General features: G+C 42.8%; 2 long non-coding RNA genes across 2 annotated transcripts in view; one reads left to right on the forward strand and one right to left on the reverse strand.

Annotated features, from left to right (window-relative positions):
* Positions 1 to 19,798, forward strand: part of LOC112449044 (uncharacterized) — a 132,757-nt gene that overhangs the window by 80,502 nt on the left and 32,457 nt on the right. The gene's annotated exons all lie outside the window — the stretch shown is intronic.
* The window catches only part of LOC132346742 (uncharacterized), a 68,510-nt gene continuing 63,350 nt past the window's right edge, over positions 14,639 to 19,798 (reverse strand). The window contains exon 3 of the long non-coding RNA XR_009496673.1: positions 14,639 to 16,380. This is a non-coding gene — a long non-coding RNA (uncharacterized lncRNA). The remainder of the gene's footprint in view (positions 16,381 to 19,798) is intronic.

Consider the following 19,798-nt stretch of genomic DNA (forward strand, 5'->3'; position numbering starts at 1 on the left):
TTATTTTCCAGGTGGAGAAACGGAAACTCAAGAGATGTTAAGTCACTTTCCCAAGGTCTCTCAGGTAGTTGTTGGAGGCGCTGGGATTCAAAACGAAGCGCTCTTCGCCTTTCCAGAACACGGAGGATTGTGATGCTGTTGACAGAACAGCATAGAGGCAGTTGAACAAAACAGAAAACCACACAGCATGCTCTTGATTGTATGTACTGGTGTCCAGAGCGCCTGAGTTCTCACAAGGAATCACAGCAGGAAAGAACACCAGCTAGAGTTAGGGCTCCAGCCGGCGTGACGGGCTGTACTCCACATTCTCTAGCCTTTTTCAGAATCTCTTCCCTCCACCTCCCATTCGTACCTTACCTACATGATTTGAAGGTTTCTAGCTATGTTACTGTCTCATTACTGACGATTGATTGTGAGACTGGACAAATCAAATGTCAATTTTCCATGTGGCAACACTCAGCAGGCTTATGTTTCAAGCATGCCTGAAGTTCCTCCTGCAAAGCGAAAAAAGAGAGAACTGAAGATAAATCTTTTGAAGCCAAGAAGGCTTATAAGGCAGTGGTCCCCAACTTATTAGTCACCAAGGGCCAGTTTCATGGAAGACTATATTTCCATATATTGGGCGTTGGCGGGGATGGCTTTGGGAAGATTCGAGTGCATTACATTAAGTTTGCGCTTTATTTCTGTTATTTCATCAGCTCCTCCTCAGATCATCAGGCATCAGATACATCTGGGAGGTGAGGGACCCTGGTTATAGAGGACAAAGTATGAACTACAATCTTGACTGGTCTCAGGGGCCAGGCAAGCATCATAAAATGAGGAAAGCAGGCTCAGTGCAAGACAGTAGGGAGTGATGAAGCCTGTAGTGAACAGGCCAGCACATCCCCTGTCTAAAGGCAGCACTAGGAGCTACTCAATTCAGTCCATTATCATGTGTGCTCATTGCTTCCGGAGCTCCCAAAGTTTCAAAGGAGTGAAAAACATGGATTTTGATAGGTAATTTTCCAAGTTTTAAATATCAAAAGCTGATTTCTAATTATTTAAAATTACCCTGCAGGCTAATCTGTGACTCTTGCCTTAATGTTTGTAATGGAATGTTTGCAACGTTTGCCTCTGCAAGTGGGATTCTGCTTGGGTGTGACCCTGAGTGACAGAAATAGGAAGAATGAGTGGAAATTTCATAGAAACAGGCCTTGATCCAAAAGAAGAAAACATTTTCTTATTCAAAGATAGAAACGGGACTTTAATTCAAAGATACAAGAGCCAACTCTAACGGAGCAAGCTGCTCATTTCCAGTATCAATTGTATGATCTTTCTGCCAGAACAGAGTAAAGGAGATCCAGGCATCAGACGGATGAGATGTTAGGCTTAATATCTCCCTTCCAACCCTGGGCTTTTCTGAATCAAAACCACTGTTTCCTTCATTAAAGTTGCAACCCAAGTTGAATTTGACCCTCAGAGTGAGCCTTTTGGTTTTACTTACTGTGTCGTTCATAGCACACATGTGTGTCTCTTCTCATCTATTAATGCAGGATGTTATTGGGATGTCTCTTCCAAAGTAAAAGGTTTCCAAAGCTATTTATTACTATTTTATACTTCCTATCTCATGAGCTTGCCTTGCCCTGAGTTGGCCTATGTTTCCACAAACCTAACCAGCAAGGCTCAACTTGGCTTAGCTGTGTCTCTGCTGGTATTATTATTATGTTTTTAATGGAAATAAATGCACACAGACTCTGATAATTTACACATGTTCAGAAGTAGCCATAAGGAGAAACCAACACTTTCCTATGTATATAAAAATTGCTCTAAATCTGAGGTTTGGAAATGAACGATTTCTCTTCCTCTGAACACATGTATTTGCCACTGTTGGCATTTTATTCACTCTTGAAAGCAGTAACTGTATCAATACAACACTGAAATATGTGAACATTTAAGCAAAAATAATTTGACCAGTTAAACCAGATACGTAAATTAATTCAATGACAAAAATAAGTCAAACGCTCACTTAGCTTTGGCCTCACATGAAGGCATTCAAGATACCATCGTCCACTTTATTTTTGACAGCTGCTTCTGGTCCTCCTATAGCCATCTAACACTTTCAGTAGAACTTGACCTCAGTATGAAACTTGTCCACGTTTTCAGATCTACAAAGGACAGATTTTAACCATTATTCGGAAATGCTTTTCCTTCCATAAGAATATGAAGAATTAAAAAAAAAAAAAGAAAGAAAGACTGTTTTACATTAAACTGCTTATTTTAGCCATGAAGATAAGCCCTTCTAGCCATTCTCCGATGCTGAAATGTTCTGGTTTGGAACATCTTTACTGCTTGGTTCTTGGCTTGGAGCCTCATCATGCTACGGAATTTGTTTTAATGCTCTGTTTTTCAAATTGTTTGTTTGCAAAGTCTAATCTGGGGTATGGAACTGGTGTCATTATTAAGGATCTTTTATGGTCAAGGCTTGTGCCAGGCATTTAACATGTAGCATCTCATTTAATCTTCACAGCGACCCAGTGGTTGCAAGCACTGTTTTGCACATGAGAAAGTAGGGTCAGGGTATGTAAGGATCAGACCTAGTATCAAGGACTCAAGTCAGCTAACTCCAAAGTTCACACATTTTCTTCAGCATCACAGAAAAATGGTGGGGCAAAGGAGACGAGAAACCCATCATAAATTTAGGTAATCCAAAGTTAAAATTCTGCAAGACAGCAAAAGAGACACAGATGTATACAAGAGTCTTTTGGATTCTGTGGGAGAAGGAGAGGGTGGGATGATTTGTGAGAATGGCATTGAAACATATATAGTATCATATATGAAACGAATCGCCAGTCCAGGTTCAATGCATGATACAGGATGCTTGGGGCTGGTGCACTGGGATGATCCAGAGGGATGGTATGGGGAGGGAGGTGGGAGGGGGGTTCAGGATGGGGAACATGTGGACACCCATGGCGGATTCATGTTGATGTATGGCAAAACCAATACAACATTGTAAAGTAATTAGCCTCCAATTAAAATAAATAAATCTATATAAAAAACAATAATAAATAAAAAATAAAAATCATAACATTAAACATTAAAAAAAGGTTAAAATTCAGAAAATCAAATCTCTGAAACTATCTCTTTGAGTCATAATTCAGTTGCATATTAAGTTAAACTGGAGGAAGACCTGAGTACAGACATCTGTCGATTAGCCTTAAAGTAAATCTGTGCGATAGGAAGTCACTGAAGTTCTTGCATAACAGACTGCACTTGCTTCTGGCTTTGGCTTTTAACTGTTAGATTGATCATTAGCAAGTAACAAAGGGGGCATGTGCTGGTTCAGCCTTGAGTAAACTTTGGGGTTTTTCTTTCTCTTGATTTACACAACTTGTGTATGCCTTTTGTGGGATACCTACAGTGCTCAAAGGTTGACATGCCCACCCGAAGGTTGATATGCTCCTTCTGCATTTTTCTCCTTGAAGTTTAAACCATATGTGGAATCAACATTTCCTCAAGATCTTTTTTAGCACTTTCAGTTCAACTTTCTCTCCCCATTTCTTTCCCTTCCCTGGTTTAGTGTGTTAAAAAAAAAAATCCTTTTGCATCAGCATTTATGCAGCATCTATTTTTTTTTTTTTTACTCTCATCCAAAGGCACATTTGGATTTACTATTTCTCTTGAACAGTTGGTGTTCACTGGCAGCAACAAGAACAAAATTTATAGCAGCAAATGGAAGCTGAACTTGCATGCTGGCTCTGGGCTGGAGCGCTTCGTGTTTGCCATTTCCTAATTGTGAAAACAATATGTCCAAGGTTTTGCAGCCATCAGCATTCTGATGTAACGATTTCCACCTGGTCAAAGGCGGAAACTCAGAACCTCTATCTCCTTGAATTTAACTCCACGCCAATGTAAAGGTAACTGGCTTAGAAGCATGTGGAAAGACAGAAAAAAATTCAGACAAAATATGTTCTGAAAAGTGTCTGTAACATCCACTTATCCACGGGATAATTTTCCTGAAGGACAAACAGGGGTAGAGAGAGAATTTGCCATGATCTTCTTAATGGAAGCAGCTCTAACTGGAGCAAGATGACAAGATTACTTGGAGGTGAGAGAGGATAAAGAAGGCAGAGTGATTTGTGGGGTGTTCCAATTGGAGGTAATAAGGAGTCAGAGATCCACAGAGACAAAGCAGTTGGAGAATAATACTGAGGCAATCGAGGCCAACAGAGTGGTAATAAGAAGCGGTTTTAACATCTCATCTCGTCCCATCTGGCCTTAAGAATTTGGCACTGGCTGTTGAAACATGAAACTCATGATGACCCTAACACTCTTCCAGTGACCTCCCGCACTCATTGGTGTGGAGGTGGAGCTGAAAGAAATGTAGCGCAATATTTCAAATGCTTGGTTTGCATTTTTCCATATTCATTGATTCAACAAATATTTATTAGGCAGTACACTATATGTCCGGAGAAGACAATGGCACCCCACTCCAGTACTCTGGCCTGGAAAATCCCATGGACGGAGGAGCCTGGTGGGCTGCTGTCCATGGGGTCGATAAGAGTCGGATACGACTGAGCGACTTCACTTTCACTTTTCACTTTCATGCATTGGAGAAGGAAATGGCAACCCACTCCAGTATTCTTGCCTGGAGAATCCCAGGAACAGAGGAGCCTAGTGGGCTGCCCTCTATGGGGTCGCACAGAATTGGACATGACTGAAGCGACTTAGCAGTAGCAGCAGCAACAACACTATATGTCAAGAATGGCTTTGGGTGCTGGGGTTATGGATCATAAGCATCTCTTGGCTGTCCGTTATAGATAATTAAATGAGAAACATAAAATATACACAATATGGTCCTACTTCGAGGTGTTTCAGCTGAAACAACCCACAAGGAAGACTTTTCTATATGTTAACCTTTTTTCTTATACTTTATATTCATCTTTTTCTTCCTGAAATTAGTATGGAAAGGAAATAGGATGCTAGAAATTACCCTACAGTTGACCTTCACTCTATATAGAATAAGCGAGTTCTTGTTAGGAAGAGGGGTCTATCCATGATCTCCCAGTTCCTAAACAGCAGCAGCATTGCAAACATAGCCAACTTCCAGAGTTGAGGCCAGAGCCTAGCACATTCAATGAAAAGGTATCAATTGGCCAAACAGAGGACGCTTGACTAGATGGTTAGAGTCTGCGAAATCAAAGCTCCAAATGATTTTTAAGGGCAGTGGAACGGGACAGAAACTATGAGATTGTTGTCCTCCTCCTCAGATACACATCTATCTGCAGATGTGAAACAACTCAGCTTGTTCTCAGCGCACGGTCTTTAGTTCTGGACAGCAGGGTCCTACCCCCCTGCCCACAAGCAGACCATGGGTTCTGTCACAGAACTGCCACTCTGTCCCCTGCTTCCCTCCTCCCCATGTTCTGCTGGACATTCAAGCTGTGCAGTCACAAAACTCAGAGAGGAAAGAAAGGGTCAACTTGTACTAACTCAAGCTACAGGCGGTACTCGAGGTGCAGAACCTGCCTGCCAGTGTGGGACAAGTAACAGATTCAGGTTCAGTCCCTGGTTCGGGACGATCCCCTGGAGAAGAGAATGGCAACCCACTTCAGTATTCGTGCCTGGAGAATCTCACAGACAGAGGAGCCTGGTGGGCTGCAGTCCGTGGGGTCACAAAGAGTTGGACATGACTGAGGCAACTTAGCACTACACGCTCAGTTACATAGCCCCAGTTCATTCCATTCTGGCAGAGACTCCTGTGGGAAGACATAGAAATGGTGCTTACCTGGGAGCCATCCCTCATCCAGAATCACCAAGCCCTCCCCTGTCTCCTCCGACTGCTGCATCTACCTAGGGTTTCACCAATCCCCAAGTCTAGGGCTAGAAGCCTTGTTTCCTCCACACTAACTCACATGTTGGCCAACGTTGGTTCTTTTTTTCTTGTCTCTCATCCCATCTTGACAGTGACCTCTCTGGGATCTCATCTCCCTCTCCTGTTATTCGTCTTTATCAGAGCAACCCCAGTCTATCCAACATGTTTCAAGACCATTGAACCTGAGGAGGAAGGCAACTCTCCTGATATATACATGTAACATGATGTTAAAACAAAACTTTCCTGTTGTCTCAGTGTTAGCTGAGGCCCTAGAGCTAAGAATGAATATTGTTAAATACCCATCTATTCTGAAGAGACGTAACTTGTGCAGGGGTGACCGAAAATGGGTCCAGGAACACTTAGCCTGTCCCATAACCTCAAGTATGTATATTTAAGGAGAGGCCTATGAATTAATATGGAAAGCATGGATTTCATCAGAGACAATTTTTAGGTTGCTGAAATGTTTCCTCTATTTTCCTGGTGTTTTTCATCTTAAGCAAGTGAGAGGGGACTTCAGAAACTCGAAGAATGGATCTACCTAGGGTGTATTCATTTCCTATGGCTGCTATAACAAATTATCACAAATTTAACAGCTTAACACAACACAATAGAACCCCTGGTGGCTCCGATGGTAAAGAATCTGCCTGCAATGCAGGAGACCTGGGTTCAATCCCTGAGTCAGGAAAATCCCCTGGAAGAGGAAATGACAACCCACTCTAGAATTCTTGCCTGGAGAATCTCATGGACAGAGGAGCCTGGCGGGCTACAGTTCATGGGGTCACAAAGAGTCAGACACTGCTGAGTGACTAATACACACATTTATTGTCTCACAGTTCTGTAGGTCAGAAGTTCAGAGGACTCGGCTGGATTGTCTGCTCTGTGCCTTACTAGGCTAAAATCAGGGCTTCCCAGGTGCTGCTGTGGTAAAGAACCCTGCCAATTCAGGAGACTTAAGAGATGCGGATTCAATCCCTGGGGTCAGTAAGGTCCCCTGGAGGGGGGCATAGCAACCTACACCAGTATTCTTGCCTAGAGAATCCCCATGGACAGAGGAGCCTGGTGGGCTGCAGTCCACGGGGTCTCATAGAGTCAGACACAACTGGAGCAACTTAGCATGCACGCAAGCATGCACAGGCTGAAGTCAAGGTGTTGGCTGCACTGTCTTCTCTTCAGGAGGCTCTAGGGGAGAATCTGTGTCCAGGCTCATTCAGATTGTTGGCCAAATTTAGTTCCATTTGGCTGCTGGACTTAGGTCCCTGTTTCCTTGCTGGTTGTCAGCTAGGGACCACCCTTGGCTCCCAGGGCTGCTCTCTGGTTCTTGCACTGCTGCTGCTGCTGCTGCTAAGTTGCTTCAGTCGTGTCCGGCCCTGTGTGACCCCATAGATGGCAGCCCACCAGGCTTCCCCGTCCCTGGGATTCTCCAGGCAAGAACACTTGCACAAGGGCCCCTATATCACAGAGCCAGCCAGAACACATGGAATCCTCCTCGTGGTGCCATATCTCTCTGACTTCAGCCAGGAAATGTTCTCTGCTTTTAAAAGCTCATGTAATAATACTGAGCCCCTCTAATAATCCAGGATAATCTCATCTTAAAATTCATAACCTTAATCACATCTGCAGAATCCCCATTGCCACATAGTGTAAACTATTCACAGGTTTTGGGGATTAGGGTTTGGACATCTTTCGGGGGGATATTATTCCGCCTATGACATAGAGAGTGGGACCTGAAAAACTCAGAGGCTCAGAAGCTAAACAGAGCAGCATGTGGCAGCCGAGTGAGAAAGGGACCAATTGATGGAGTCAATTGTACTTCCGCTGTTGCATTTCTGCTGGTGATATGGCTTGTGCCCTGTGAAGCCTCCGGGGAAGAGATCTGGACTTGGTAACCTTGAACTGGAGCATTCCCCAAGAGAACCATCAGGAGCCACAGGTACCCAGCAGAATGAAGTTAGAGGTGAATCACAGGAAGCCAGGGGCTAAGGGGAAGTAACAGCAGCCAGTTGGAGAAGACACGTGTGTGTGCCTGCTAAGTCACTCAGTCGTGTCCAACTCTTTGTGACCCCATGGACTGTAGCCCATCTGGCTCCTCTGTCCATGGGATTCTCTAGGCAAGAATACTGGAGTGGGTTGCCATGCCCTCCTTCAGGGGATCTTCCCGACCCAGGGATCAAAACAATGTCTCTTTTGTCTCTTGCATTGGCAGGCAGGTTCTTTACTACTAGAGCTACCTGGGAAACCCAGAGAAGACACGTGTACTAGGAAACCATGCTGGGAGTTCCCCAGGGCCCAGTGGAGATGTTTCTGAGGAATGCTAAAGGTGCCTTATTAGAGAAAGCATCAGCCTTCAGATAAAGCCACATCCAGAAAACTCCCTCAGATGAAAACCTTGCCTTTCCTTCCCACTGTTGTTCCAATGCTTGTTGTTCAGTCACTCAGTTGTGTCTAACTCTTTGCAACCCCATGGACTGCAGCATGCCAGGCTTCCCTGTCCTTCACCATCTCCTGGAGCTTGTTTAAATTCATGTCAGTGATGTAATCCAACCATCTCGTCCTCTGTCATCCCCTTCTCCTCCTGCCTTCAATCTTTCTAAGAATCAGGGTCTTTTCTGATGAGTCAGCTCTTCGCATCAAGTGGCCGAAGTATCGGAGCTTCCATTTCAGCATCAGACCTGCCAATGAATATTCAGGATTGATTTCCTTTAGGATTGACTGGTTTGATCTCCTTGCAGTTCAAGGGACTCTGAAGAGTCTTCTCTAACACCACAGTTTGAAAGCATCAATTCTTCAGCATTCAGCCTTCTTTATGGTTGAACTCTCACATCCATGCATGACTACTGAAAAAACCATAGCTTTGATTAGATGACCTTTGTCAGCAAAGTAATGTCTCTGCTTTTTAATATGCTGTCTAGGTTTGTCATAAATTTTCTTCCAAGGAGTAAGCATCTTTTAATTTCAAGGCTGCAGTCACCATCTGCAGTGATTTTGGAGCCCAAGAAAATAAAGTTTGTTACTATTTCCATTGTTTCCCCATCTATTTGCCATGAAGTGATGGGACTAGATGCCATGATCTTCGTTTTCTGAATGTTGAGTTTTAAGCCAGCTTTTTCACTCTCCTCTTTCGCCTTCATCAAGAGGTTCTTTAGTTCCTCTTCTCTTTCTCCCATAAGGGTGGTGTTGTCTGTATATATGAGGTTATTGATATTTCTCCCAGCAATCTTGATTCCAGCTTGTGCTTCATTCAGCGGCATTTCACATGATGTACTCTGCATACAAGTTAAATAAGCAGGGTGACAATATACAGCCTTAACATATTCCTTTTCCAGTTTGGAACCAGTCTATTTTTCCATTTCCAGTTCTAACTGTTGCATCTTGATCTGCATACAGATTTCTCAGGAGGCAGGTAAGGTGGTCTGGGATTCCCATCTCTTTAAGAATTTCCCACAGTTTGTTGTGATCCACATGGTCAAAGGCTTTAGTATAGTCAATGAAGCAGAAGTAGATGTTTTCCTGGAATTCTCTTGCTTTTTCTATGATCCAGTGGATGTTGGCAATTTGATCTCTGGTTCCTGTGCCTTTTCTAAACCCAGCTTGTACATCTGGAAGTTCTTGGTTACAATACTGGAGGATCCAAAAGCAGCAAAAGAATCAAGAGGAGTGGGAAAGCAAGGAGTGGGGAGAGGTGCGCCTACCCACGCCCCCTTCATCCACAGTGGTCTCCTAAGGCAGGGCTGAGCTGGAGGAGGGAGGACACTTCAAACTGAGTAAGCAATTGAAGCTTGTCTATCAGACTGGACTGAAATTTCAGCATCTCAAAACACAAAAGTATTTGTTAATACCTGATAGTCACATAAAAGTTATGGATCTGCCTAGGATCCCCAAAACAGAAAACAGTTTCATCAGTCAGTTGCAGCAAAGAATAATGTTGCTTTCTGCTTGCTCTTGTTTAACAGATAGTTACATAAATTACCCAGCCCTTCTCTAGCAACCTTTAAGGTCTGCTTTAAAGCCATCTCAAGGGAAGAACCACATATCTCCATTAACAGGAACTCAGACCCCTGTTGAATTAAAATCTTTGGTTATACTTTATTAATTTCAATTGCAAAGCCAAAATACTGAGTTTTTATGTGATATATTATTTATGTGAAATAATACTTTGTTGCTACTGTACTAAACATAATAAATTCTCTGAGAAATGACAGAGTATTTTAATTAGTCAAGAAGGCTATTTTTTGATCTGTGATCCTTTGGCTACTTTTTCTGTGGTGTAATGGAACAAGCATTAGACTAATTGTTCTAGAATTAGGTCTTTTACTAACTATATACACATGGGCAGATCATTTCACCTCTGTGAGCTTCAGTTTCTTTCTGTGTAAATTGTTTAACAGGAATGTTTGACTGCCCATCTCATGGTATTTTAAGGAGAATTAAATGTCATAATGCCATGAAAGCACATTTCTAAATTTTAATCTATAGGATTTCTATATATGCCATAATAGGTAATACCTTTTTAAGGAAATCTAAGATTGCTAAGCCATGAAATTAAAAGACGCTTACTCCTTGGAAGGAAAGTTATGACCAACCTAGATAGCATATTGAAAAGCAGAGACATTACTTTGCCAACAAAGGTCCGTCTAGTCAAGGCTATGGTTTTTCCAGTGGTCTGTATGGATGTGAGAGTTGGACTGTGAAGAAAGCTGAGCACCAAAGAATTGATGCTTTTGAACTGTGTTGTTGGAGAAGACTCTTGAGAGTCCCTTGGACTGCAAGGAGATCCAACCAGTCCATCCTAAAGGAGATCAGCCCTGGGATTTCTTTGGAAGGAATGATGCTAAAGCTGAAACTCCAGTACTTTGGCCACCTCATGAGAAGAGTTGACTCATTGGAAAAGACTCTGATACTGGGAGGGATTGTGGGCAGGAGGAGAAGGGGATGACAGAGGATGAGATGGCTGGATGACCTCACTGACTTGATGGACGTGAGTCTGAGTGAACTCCGGGAGTTGGTGATGGACAGGGAGGCCTGGCGTGCTGCGATTCATGGGGTTGCAAAGAGTCAGACACGACTGAGTGACTGAACTGAACTGAACTGAAGATTGCTAAATGGACTATTAATAATCCATTGTATAATAGTCTATGCTTAATGGGCTGTTTCTGGAAGGACACATAAGAAACTTGTAACAGTAGTTGCCTTCAGGTAGAGACTTGAGTGGTGGGGAAGAGAGAGACTTATTTTTCACTCTATTCCTTTTTTATACCTTTTGAATCAATACCATATGTATACATCATGCATTGAAACAAAATTTAACAATAATTTGAGAAACTTAAGAAAGGAGATATGTTTATTCTTAATAACAAATGGGGTATAATCTAATCTTTCTGTAAAGGACTTTTTCGGCTCTGTAATGCTTCAGGATTAAATACAATCAGCACAGAACTTGGCACATAGTAGTGTTCAGAAAGTGGTAATGCCCTTTCTCTCGAGGTCATCCTTATGACCAGTAACCTCTGGTGAATTAGCTATACACAAGGACATAGCTAATGGGATACTGGATATTAGAAACTTTATTGGATTTTGCTAGGATGTTGGACACAAATGCTAAGTAGGAATGCCAGAAAGCTGATGAATCATCTGGTAAACCAGTGGAAAAGGTGAGTGGAGCCAGAAGCAGACCAGAGAGGGCAAGGAAACAAACAGATCTGGAAAAAGGCAACTGCACTCATTATATCATGTAACTTGCTTTGCAGTTGCTGATGTTCCCAGACTATTAAGTGCATTTTGCAGATTGGAGTTATTCTAATCTTCATGGTATTAAGTTCATTGAATAACAAATAGCTTGAAATCTCATTAGACTATGGACCTTTCTTTTTGGATTTATTAATACTCCTCATTTTATGATGAGGAGCAGTGATTACATAAAGCAGAATGCTTTATGGGAAGCTGTAACACCTAGCCCTAACGCCAAGACTGAGAACCTGATAGTGAAGCTGTTAAACATGAAGACTCCTGCTAACAGGAATGCCCAAGGCAGGCAGACACTATGTCTCCCTTTTTGTTTTAATGTAGCTGCATCAATTCCCCTATTCTATTATAAATTAAGCACCCAGAATGACACTTAGGAAGCAGGCAAAATGAGAACAAAACTTAGAAAAATTATCCCATAGAGAAATTGCCAGTGATGTTAAGGAGTTATTGATGCTGTTGTGGGGACTATGGGACCATTTAGAAGCTAGATCCTCAGAGTGTGGTTCCCAGACAGCAAAATCAGGGAGCTCATTCTCAGTGCAGACTCCCAGGCCCTCTCCCAGGACCTTCCAAATCAAAAACTCTAGTTTCACAAGATCCCCAGGTGATTTCTATAAACATGAAATTTTCTTTATTTTTTAATTAGAGTTGATTGCTTTACAATGCTCTGTTAGTTTCTGTTCTACCACAACATGATCAACTATATGTGTACATGTATGCCCTTCCCCTTGAACCTCCCTCCCACCATGCCCCCCATTCCCCCCGCCTCGGTGGTCACAGAGCCCTGAGCTGAGCTCCCTGTGCTCTACAGAAGGCTCCCACTAGCTATTTATATATGTCAGTGCTCCTCTCTCAATTCATCCCAGCCCCCCGTGCCCCCACCCCATGTCCACAAGTCTGGAACGTGAAAATTTGAGAAGCATCAATTTAAGTGTGCATGCATTCTTGCTCAGTCTCTCAGTCGTGTCTGACTCTTTGTGACCCCAGGGACTCTAGCCCACCAGGCTCCTCTGCCCATGGGATTTCCCAGGCAAGAATACTGGAGTGAGTTGCCATTCCCTTCTCCAGGGGATCCTCCCAACCCAGGGATCGAACCTGCATCTCTTGCATCTCCTGCATTGGCAGGCAGATTCTTTACCCCTGCGCCACCAGTGAAGCCCAATTTAAATGTAGCATATATTTTATCTTAAAAAAAAAAAAAGGTCCTAATTTAAAGACAACATTCATTTTATCTCAGTGAGGAAAAATGGTCAATTTTGGATTGTCCCATGAGAATAAATAATTAGTAAATAAATTCAGTCAAAAATTTAATACAGAGGCACTTTCCAAGGAAAGGCTTTGGGACAGTGGAATCATCTGAGGGCCATGGGAACTGAAAGAAGAAAATAGATAGAAAACAACAAGCTCAAAGATGAAGGCTGTAAGTCTGGCAAAGGATTGAATGTAGAGTCCCGTCTCTGCAGACTGGTGGATAAGAGAACGAGGAGGCTTTTCACTGAAGAAGATAATCTACTAACTAGTGAGATGCCAATGAAACAAAGCTTGCATTTACAACCAAGGACATTTAGGATCTGGGACATATTTTTTACAAGATTGTTCTTTGAATCAGTGATTCTGTTTGACACTAAGCATTGCTTCTGCTGCTTTCTGTCTTCCCAAATGGATACTTGATTTTTAAAAATTTGTATTGGAGATAGTTAACTCAGACGGTAAAGAATCCACCTACAGTGCAGAAGATTAATTTCTGGGTTTAATTCCTGGGTCGGGAAGACCCCCTGAAGAAGGGAATGGCAACCCACTCCAGTATTCTTGCCTGGAGACTTCCATGGACAGGGGAGCCTGGAGGGCTACAGTCCATGGGGTCGCAAAGAGTCGGACACGACTCAGCAACCAGCACTTTCACTTTTCATAGCTGCTTTACGATGTTGTGTTAGTCCCCCCTGTACAGCAGGGTGAATCCGCTGTGTGTATACATTATCCCCTCTTTCTGGATTTCCTTCTCGTTCAGGTCACCACAGAGCACTGAGTAGAGTTCCCTGTGCTACACAGTAGGTTCTCATGAGTTCTCTATCTTATACATAGTAGTCTATGTATGTCAGTCCCAATCTCCCAGTTTAAACCCCCACACTCCCCCCTTGGTGTCCATACATTTGTTCTCTATGATGCTTTATTTGAAAGGCTTCCTCTTTCACCCTCCATTCATATGTAAGAATATTTTCCTCTCTTTTATTCATAAAAGTGCTACTGTGAGATAATGCGTGTTCCCGCTAGGGTTGCTATAATTTCAGCAAAAGCAAAGAAACTTAATAACTTAATTGGTGTATAAAATTTCCCATATATGACTCAAACAGGGGCTCTGTGACGGCCCGAAGGGTGGGATGGGGAAGGAAATGGGAGGGAGGTCTGGGAGGGAGGGGACATGGGTGTACCTATGGTTGATTCTTGTTGATGTATGACAGAAAGCCACAAAATTCTGTAAAGCAATTAAACTTCAATTAAAAAATTAAAAAGATATTTTAAAAATTTCCCATTTATGATTTTGATTGGAAAATAACTCAAGAACTTACCGTGAGTGTGACTGTGAATAAGAATCCACTGCACACCCAAGTGAAGGTTCCCAGGCTGGATGGGAAGGAGGAGAACGGGGGGCAAAAATGTGCGCAAAATTAAGAGAAATTCTTACTGCCTCACTTTGAGCTCTTCCCATTAAAGAATTTAGTGAAAGGAAATAGGAATGAGCATATATACTTGGGAATGCTCAGACCCGTCCCCTTGCCAACAAACTGCGGAAATAATAGACATCAGCAACCAGCTGGTGACTTTTACTTTGACTCTTATAATAATAAATTAGTGGAAAAGCTTCTGAAATATCACTTCCAGTGTGGAAGACCCTCATCTTTCTTACTGTAGGGGACCAAGTTATAATGTTATCTATTAGAATGAATCATTTCTCTTGGAAAGTCCCTATGTGATAAACCAGACTGTCGGGACACTAGCCAGCTTTATGTTTTATTTTTGGTGATTTAAGGGATTTATTACAACAGATGACATTTCTGATAGTGGAAATTTACCTGCATGTAGCCAAAGTCTTGACCTCTTGAATAAATTTTCAGTTGGCAGAAGTGGAAAGTCTTCTCCAGCTTTGAACTATAGGGATTTTCAGTAAGGGTTCAATCAACAAAAATTCAGATACTCTTTCTTAATGGGGTAACTTTAAAGGTACATTAACTAGATAAAAGAGAGTTCTGTGTGGGCAAGTTTAGAGAATAACGTAGCAGCTGATATGTGTGGGTGATTATTTGGGTCCTAGCTTGAACAGAAAGCAACGTTTAAGATCTGTTAAGTGTGCGAATCTAGGTGAAGTCCTCTCAGTTTTGAGTCATGCTTGTGGGTTTCCATGTGTTACAAGGATCGGGCGAACATGCTACCATGGTTCAGCGTTAATGGGAATTAATATGTGGTTTATTTAGCAAGTTAAAACTCTTCCACATTAGAAAGGACTTTACAGCAGACAGTTTTATAAGGAGAATGGAATGAACTGAACACAGTCACTTGAATTAGAATATCTTTTATATTCTCTGTGTCCCCTCAGAGTTGATGACAAACCTAGAGAAGCATGCTAGAACAAGCAGACCAGAAAATTAAATTCTTCTCATTCTCACTTCGTGCAGTAGGCACAATTCAGAGCGTTTAGCCTCAAACATCTTTCTGTGTATTTTTCTGTTTTCCTTTCTTCCTTTCCTTCTTTGTAAGTCAGCCAGACTTGGTAAGGTCATTAAAATTGGGACTTTGGCAAACTTGATGAAATCAGGAAAAAATTAGCCTGGAAAGATCCTTGGAGTGAGTCAGGTCCGGTGCTTTGTCTTCTGGCGCCTGACGTCTCGGGACTGTGGGAACCGACTGTGATGGTGAGTGTGAGGGCGCCACTGCAGTGCGGCGGGAGAGCTGTGCGGAGGTACACGCCGTTATCGTTATGGGTCCGGCACCAGGTCATCCTGGATCATTAGAAAGTTTTGATGTTTAAAATAAATTCTGTTTCCATATCTGCCCTAAACGAATTCACCTTTAATCATATAGAGCTATTTCCACACTCATTTGTTAACAAAGAAGGAGACGAGCTGGTTGCAGTCCTATCTAGAGACACCTTGATTTGACAGGAGGAGTTTTTTAAAATTATGAAAAGTAACTCCCTAAAAAGGTGGGGGGTAGTTGGGGGCGGGGGGAGGAAAGAGCAAATTACTGTATGAATCAGGATAGGGAAGCCTTTTCTAAGTAACATAATACATAAAGGCAGGAACTTTGAAAGAAAAACTTCATAGATTGGCTGTATATAAATTTTGCACTTTTGTGTATTAAAGACCACCATGTTGTTCAGTCACTAAATCATGTTCAGCTCTTTGCAACATCATGAACTGCTTCATGGCAGCCTTCCCTGTCATTCACTATCTCCCAGAGCTTGCTCAAACTCATGTCCATTGAGCCAGTAATGCCATCCAACCATCTCATCGTCTGTCGTCCCCTTCTCCTCTGGCCTTCTATCTTTCCCAGCATCAGGGGCTTTTTCAATGAGTCAGTTCTTCACATCAGGTGGCCAAAGTATTGACGCTTTAGCTTCAGTATCAGTCCTTCCAGTGAATATTCAGGGTTTATTTCCTTTAGGATTGATGGGTTTGATCTCCTTGCTGTCCAAGGGACTCTCAAGAGTCTTCTCCAGCACCACAGTTTGAAAGCATCAATTCTTCAGCGTTCAGCCTTCTTCATGGTCCAACTCCCACATCAATACATGACTATAGGAAAAAAAAAACATAGCTTTGACTATACAGACCATTAAAGACCACCATAGGAGAAAGCAAAATGCAAGTTATACACTGGGAAAATAATAATATTTGTAACTCATATGGACAGATAAAATTATGTTATTTATTTACTGTATACATGTTATTTATGTTATTGCCAAGATGTCACTAAAATGAAATGAAAGGAATAAAAGCAATATAAAATCACAAAGAGAATGAAAGAAGAGACAAGAGCAGACAAGGAATAGCAGCAAATTTTTGAAAGATGGAGAGCTGATGGACAAATCAGCAGAGCTGACCAATCTGAGCACCAAGTATCTGCAAAGGAAACGAGATGTGAGCCAATCCCTGCAAAGCAACACTAGGAAGTTCAGGGATGGGAAGTACCAACTAGTGTGGGAGGCACCATAATTTACAAGAAGAATGCAGTATCCAATAGTACGGTCACTGTTTCCAAAACCACTAGAAAAGAAACACAAATTTTGAAAGAGATTAATATCAGATGGAAAAGGCTTAAAATACACTCACTCTTCAGCATTTGTTCATTCACCAAACATACACCAGGAACCTCAACTATACTCTTGACACTCTTCTGAGTCTTCCAGATAAAGTAACAAATAAAATTGTCCTACTGCAAGAAGACAGATCTGTAACCCAGGGAGATCAGTGGGTGAAGGGGGAAAGCCAGCAGGACCTAAGCCTTTCTTTCTCTTTCATTCTTCATTTCTGTGCATTACCATGCTTCCAGCAAAGAGCACGTCACTCGCCCTTTACTGCGTGACAATGCAGAATATGCCCTAAGCCCTGCCACCCAGTAGCATGAGCCGGATGGGACTGACCCAGCACAGCAAAGGAGACCCAAAATGAGAGTAAGACAAGGCACAGTAGAGTGAGCTTATTCAAGACGACGCTGTAATTAAAGAGAGAGAGAGAAAAAAAGGAAGTACTTATAGCTGAGAGGGAGGAGACAGAAAACTAACAGATCCTGTCAGTTGGTTAACAAGGCTGGTTAAAGAAAGAAACAAGGGTTCCTATTTTCTGTGCTGTGATTGTGAGAGGCCTTTTCCAAGAAGAAGAAGAGACCCAAGGAGGTGGGGAGCTTACCAATCCATTTTCTAAGGGAAGAACAGTTCAGACAGAAGGAATAGCAGGTGCAAAGACTCTGAGCAGGGTGAGTGTTTGGATTATCCAAGAACAGTAAAGAGGCCCGGGTCACTGAAGTCACAATATGTGGGAAAGAGTGGGAGGAAATAAAGTCAGAGAAGCAGCCAAGGGCCAGGTCATGTGCAGCTTTGGAGGCCATAATAAAGAATTTGACTTTTATGACGATACCAGAAACATTCAGAGTTTCAAGGAGGAAAATGATAGACTTTGATTTGTGTTTAACAAGGATCTCTGACTCCTGCATGAGACAGCATTTTGTGGTGGGAGAAAGGACAAGAAGACTATTGGTTTGGAGACTATTGACATAATCCAGCAAAAGATCATAGTAAATAAAGGGATGGAGGGGGTGAAGGAGGTAAGAAGTCAGATTCTAGACACATTTTAAAGGTTGGGCCTGTAGGGCTTGAAGATGAACTGGATGTGATGTGGGAGAAAGACTAGAGCTGAGGATAATCATAATTTATTTGGGACCTGAACAACTGGAAGGATGGAGTTGCCACATATTCAAATAGGAGGACTATGGGAGGAGTGCCTAGCGTCTGTATTATGATAGCTGTGGTTGTGCTTGTGGGATGCAGAATCGAGAGCTGGGTCTTCCTGAGTTTGAGATGCCTTCAGGCATCTGAGAAGAGATGCTGTGCAGGCAGTCTGGGGTTCAGAAGATGGGTCGGGACGAGACAAATCAACGTGCTCATCAGCACATGGTGTTTATTTTGAGCCATGGCACTGGGTAATCTTCTTCGAGAGTGAGGGGAAATTCAAGGTCTGAACTAGTGGGCACTGGAGCACTGAGGCTTCCTACAAGTTAGGAATATAAGGAGCACGTAACTGAGAAGACTGGAAAGGACCAATCAAGAGAGTCAAGAGTGAAGGTAGATCTAGCCAGAGAAGGAAAACCAAGAGAGAATGGTATTTCCAAGGCAAAAAAAAAAAATGAGTTTTGAGACAGAGGGAATGAGCAATTATGCCAAAAGCTGCTGATTGCTCAGGTAAGATGAGGGCCCGGACTTGAGCACTGGCTTGGACTAAGTAGAAGTCTTTGAAAGAGCAGGTTTAGTGCAGTGGTGGGGAAAGAAGCCTCATCACAGTGGGTTTAAGACAAATATGAAGGGAGGAAGAATTAACAGCAAGTAAAAACAACAAACAGAAGACAGAAAGATCAACACTGTGTGATCCCATTGTCTTGTAGGAGAGGGAACCGAAAAACAGTCAGCAAGCAGCCTGATGGCCAGCACGCGCCTCACTCCTGTCCTGTGACCTGTGATTAGGTGACGTGGCCGTGCTGGCCTCTGAGGTGTTTTTCTAAAAAAATGTATTTACTTTCAGTTGAAGGATAATTGCTTTACAATATTGTGTTGGCTTCTGCCATACATCACCATGAATCAGCTATAGGTATTTTAAACTTGTGAGGTCCCAGCCCAGCTCACCTTCCCCAGCTCAGCACTCGCTTATTTGCCTCCTTTTACCATTCCCCTGGGCAAGGTTCCCATCCCTTTTCCTACTCTCCTCACACCCCCACCCACCTTCTCATCCAAAGACAATCACCTCTCCAACAGCTTTTCCCGAATCTATCTGGGAATCAGCCAGCCTCCTCCTCCCTCTTTGTATACAGCAGAGGCTTCCATTAGAAAGACATGTTTTTTTACTTAAATTTCCCTTGAAAATACACAAGGGTTTAAATTAAGGGTAAAAATTGCATTTTTGAATCACAAAAGTTTTTGCCCAAATCCAAAATGTTTGAAAAAATAGGTCAAGAGGCTTTCTTAAAGCTTCAGGTTTTCCCATCTGTGGTTAGATTCATGGATCACATGTGAGGCCCTTTCGTGTGTGGATGTCATCGTTCCAAGTCTTCTGACTGGGCCTTTTATTTCTCCAGGCAGGGGTGGTGAGCCACGGGGTGGGCTGAGTACCTGTGAGTCTAGGCAGCAGTTCCTAGAGAGGGCTGTGACCTTGAACTTGTTTCCTAACTCTCCGTGTTGTGCTCAGCTGCTTCAGTTGTGTTGGACTCTTTGCAACCCTGTGGACGGCAGCCCGCCAGGCTCCCCTGTCCATGGGATTCTCCAGGCAAGAATACTGGAGTGGGTCGCTGAGCCCTCCTCCGGGGGATCTTCCTGACCCAGGGATCCACATCTCTTACGTCTACCTGCACTGGCAGGCAGATTCTTTACCGCTAGCACCGCCTGGAGAGCCCCAACGAAAGCTTCACCTAGATACTGAGTCAATTTGGAGGTAGTCTGGGATGAGG

The sequence above is a fragment of the Bos taurus genome, chromosome 12 (genome assembly GCF_002263795.3).
Source record: "Bos taurus isolate L1 Dominette 01449 registration number 42190680 breed Hereford chromosome 12, ARS-UCD2.0, whole genome shotgun sequence".
NCBI classification, from domain to species: domain Eukaryota; kingdom Metazoa; phylum Chordata; class Mammalia; order Artiodactyla; family Bovidae; genus Bos; species Bos taurus.